Genomic DNA, 4,972 nt, shown 5'->3' on the forward strand with positions numbered 1-4,972 from the left:
TTGACACCTGTCCACGTGTTTTGTTTTGTCGTCTGTCTCCCCCTTCTAGACCGTGAGCCCGCTGTCGGGTAGGGACCGTCTCTATATGTTGCCAACTTGGACTTCCCAAGTGCTTAGTACAGTGCTCTGCACACAGTAAGCGCTCAATAAATATGACAATGAATGAATGAATGACAACCTGATCACCTTGCATCCCCTCAGCGCTTAGAACAGTGCTTCGCACATAGTAAGCACCTAACAAATGCCACCATTATTATTATTATTATTATTGTCTACCTCAGCACTTCAAACAGTGCCTGACATATACTAAGTGTTTAACAAATACCAGAATTATTGTTATTATGTGAGCTCATTGTGGGCAGGGATTGTCTCTCTACTGCTGAACTGTACTTTCCCAAGCGCTTAGCACAGTGCTCTGCACACCGTTAATGCTTAACGAATATAACTGAATGAATACTAAGCAAATATAACCAAATCAGTCTTCAGATCCGCAAGGAGTTGACAGTGATTCATTTATTCGTTCAACTGTATTTATTGAGCGCTTACAGTGTGCAGAGCACTGTAATAAGCGCTTGGGAAATAAAAATCGGAAACAGATGGAGATGGTCCCTGCCCAACAACGGGCTCAAGGTGTACTTCACAAGCGCTTAGTACAGTGCTCTGCACACAGTAAGCGCTCAATAACAACAATAATAAGAACAGTGCTTTGCACATAGTAAGCGCTTAACAAATGCCATCATCATCAATAAATACAATTGAATGAATGAATACTGGATTAAATCACCTTCAGACTAATTCGATATGTTGAAAACAACCTTCATGCTAGTGACAAATTCATGAACGGCTGCACAAAACTACGCTGCCGATATTCCGCAGATATAAATTCCAATATGTGATCCTGGGATTATCAACCTATAAGGAGTATCACATTCCACTTTTTTTCCTTGTGAAAGTTTTTTTTTTTTTTTAATGGCATTGAGGAGCTTACTGTGTGCCAGGCACTGTACTAAGCGCTAGGGGAAGAAACAAGCTAATCAGGGTGGACACAGTCTGTCCCCCACATGGGGCTCACAGTCTTAATTCCCATTTTACAGATGAGGGAACTGAGGCCCCGAGAAGTCAAGTGACTTTCCCGAGGTCACACAGCAGACACCTGGTGGAGCCAAAATTAGAACTCGGGCCCTCCTGCCACCCACACCCGGGCTCTAACCACTAGGCTTGCTAGAGTTCTGAGGCAAACCCGACTGTCCGTTTAAGCGCTTAGTACAGTGCTCTGCACACAATAAGCACTCAATAAATATGACTGAATGAATCAAATTCACAGTCCCTTCTAGACTGTGAGCCCACTGCTGGGTAGGGACCGTCTCTATATGTTGCCAACTTGGACTTCCCAAGCGCTTAGTACAGTGCTCTGCACACAGTAAGCGCTCAATAAAAATGATTGAATGAATGAATGAATACGACACAATGAAATTCAGATTGATTTAGAAGCTTTTTTAGCAAGGTGTCCTGAACGGTAGCTTGAATAATAATAATAATAATAATAATAATAATAATAATAATAATAATAATGGCATTTGTTAAGCGCTTACTATGTGCAAAGCACTGTGCTAAGCGCTGATAATAATTAAGGTACTTGTTAAGCGCTTACTATAATAATAATAATGTTGTATTTGTTAATCAATCAATCAATCAATCGTATTTATTGAGCGCTTACTATGTGCACAGCACTGGACTAAGCGCTTGGGAAGTACAAACTGACAACATATAGAGACAGTCCCTACCCAACAGTGGGCTCACAGTCTAAAAGGGGGAGACAGAGAACAAAACCAAACATACTAACAAAATAAAATAAATAGAATAGATATGTACAAATAAAATAAATAGAGTAATAAATATGTACAAACATATATACATATATACAGGTGCTGTGGGGAAGGGAAGGAGGTAAGATGGGGAGGGGGGGTGGAGAGGTTAAGCGCTTACCAAGCACTGTTCTAAGCACTGGGGGGATACAAGGTAATCAAGGTTGTCCCACGTGGGGCTCACAGTCTTCAACCCCATTTTCCAGATGAGGGAACTGAGGCTCAGAGAAGTGAAGTGACTTGCCCCAAGTCACCCAGCTGACAAGTGGTGGAGCCGGGATTAGAACCCGAGACCTCTGACTCCCGAGCCCGGGCTCTTTCCACTGAGCCACGCTGCTTCTCAGCGCTCTTCTAAGCGCCCTAAGTCCGCTCAGAAATCCTGACTGCAAAACTCAGGTCTAAAAATGTTCTCCGGGATCGCCAACAAACCTTTCCAAGGCCAGGATCTTCCGGGGCTGGGAAACCTAGTATTAGCAGTGCTAATATTTACTTGGTGCTTAGAGCTGACAACAGTGCCTGGCACATAGTAAGCGCTTTACGACTACCATTAAAAACCTAAAACTTAAAAAAAAAAAAAAAAGTGACTGAGCTTTCACTTTAATTTCCCTGCGTTTTTCAAGTCGGATGCTGCTATCCAAACAGTGCTTAGAACAGTGCTTTGCACATAGTAAGTGCTTAAATACCATTATTATTATTATTCCTCAAGCAGCAATGTCTTTGGATAATGTAAAGGCGGCGCGGGGGGGGAAAAAATGCAACGGGCCCTTCAGAAGCCGGCCGAAGAAATCACTTTTCTTGAAAACACCACATCTTGTAGGGCCGAACTATGTACGGACCTTGGAGCAGAAAAACAGAAAAATCTACAGAATACAACAGTCGGGTACCAGCAGCGCTGCACGAGTGTGACGGCCTCTACGCCGCATAATCTTATTTTCTAAATCTTTGGGAAAGTGCTGCGAAATTAGAATGGTGGGAGGGGAGGGGAAGATCCACGAGTCCAAATTGGTTTGCGAGCCGACGGACGCGGGAGCCGGCGGGAACAGATGGTGGTGACGTACAATATGGAGGTGTGTTGTTGTGTGTGTTGTGTGTGTCTGTGTGTGTGTGTTGGGGTCCAAGAGGAAAGGAGGCTGCCTCCGATGGTGCTGATTAAGCTCAGACCAGTGGCTCCTTTGGTCTAATATTGGCGGTTGGAATCTCATATATGTATATATGTTTGTACATATTTATTACTCTATTTATTTATTTATTTTACTTGTACATACCTATTCTATTTATTTGATTTTGTTAGTATGTTTGGTTTTGTTCTCTGTCTCCCCCTTTTAGACTGTGAGCCCACTGTTGGGTAGGGACTGTCTCTATATGTTGCCAATTTGTACTTCCCAAGCGCTTAGTACAGTGCTCTGCACATAGTAAGCGCTCAATACGACTGATGATGATGATGATGATGGCTGCCCTCCCTTGACATTCATTCTTGTGATTAGAGATTTTCTTTTTAACAGCCCTAATCAATCATCATCAATCATATTTATTGAGCGCTTACTATGTGCAGAGAACTGTACTAAGCGCTTGCACTGTTCTAAGTGCTTATGTGCTTATCAATCAATAAGTCTCCAATCTCTGAGCACCTACAATACGAATAAATGGGCTAAGTAAGCACTTGGGAGAATAGATTTAGATAATAATAATAATGATGGCATTTATTAAGCACTAACTATGTGCAAAGCACTGTTCTAAGTGCTGGGGAGGTTACAATAATAATAATGATAATAATAATGATGGCATTTATTAAGCGCTTACTATGTGCAAAGCACTGTTCTAAGCGCTGGGGAGGTTACAAGGTGATCAGGTTGTCCCACGTGGGGCTCACAGTCTTAATCCACATTTTACAGATGATAAATACGATTGATGATGATAAACAGCACTGTACTAAGCACTTGGGAAGTACAAGTTGGCAACATATAGAGACAGTCCCTACCCAACAGTGGGCTCCCAGTCTAAAAGGGAGAGACAGAGAACAAAACCAAACATACTAACAAAATAAAATAAAAAGAATAGATATGTACAAGTAAAATAAATAGAGTAATAAATATGTACAAACATATATACATATATACAGGTGCTGTGGGGAAGGGAAGGAGGTAAGACGGGGGGGATGGAGAGGTGTATCCCTTCAGCACTTAGAACAGTGCTTGACACATAGTAAGTGCTTAGCAAATACTATCATTATTATTATTATTATTATTATTATTATTTTCCCCTTGTGTGACCTTGGGCAAGTCACTTCCATTCCTCCGTGCCTCAGTTCCCTCATCTGTAAAATGGGGGCTGTGAGCTCCATGTGGGACAAGAACTGCATCCAACCTGATTACCTTGTATCTATCCCAGCACAGAGAACAGAGCCTGGCCCCAGATAAGCGCTTAACAAATACTCTTAATAAAATCAACACCAAAACAAAAAGCCCACAGTCAACGGCCTCCAAGCCCCAGGTTTTCCATTACAAGCAATTTGCTTAACGCATTTCAAGTTTTAGAGCTGACTCCTGCTCAGCTGCAAAACATGAATGGCCAAAGTTTATCCCCACGAGTTCAAATGGTAAACCACGGAGGCATGGATCGCCAAAAAGCAGCTAACCTGAAACATGTATAAGAATCGTATGAATACAATTTTGAGGTTCCTGTAGCAACGGTAAATATGCAGTGGGTGATTTGCTATGGAAACTAATGTTTCTGCAATTTTTTGGCTTTCAGATTGACACACACAAACGTATATTTGTGTGTATATATATATATATATATATATGATGTATATATATATGATATATATATCAAGAGCTTAGTACAGTGCTCTGCACACAGTAAGCGCTCAATAAATACGATTGATGATATTAGCAATTTTCCATTTCTCACTAGAATTGGGGTTTTAGTTGCAAAACTGTTCTCAAGAACATATCTTGACCAGAACTTTTCTCTTTTCTTTCTTTCTCTCCTTTTTTTCTTTCCCTTGCCTTCTTTCTTTCTCTTTCTTTTTTCTTTTTTGCTTTCTTTTCTCTTTCTTCATGTCACTCGGTCATATTAGCATACGACATATTGTACAAATTTACTCT

This window comes from Tachyglossus aculeatus, chromosome 13 (assembly GCF_015852505.1).
Source record: "Tachyglossus aculeatus isolate mTacAcu1 chromosome 13, mTacAcu1.pri, whole genome shotgun sequence".
In the NCBI taxonomy this organism is placed as follows: Eukaryota; Metazoa; Chordata; class Mammalia; order Monotremata; family Tachyglossidae; genus Tachyglossus; species Tachyglossus aculeatus.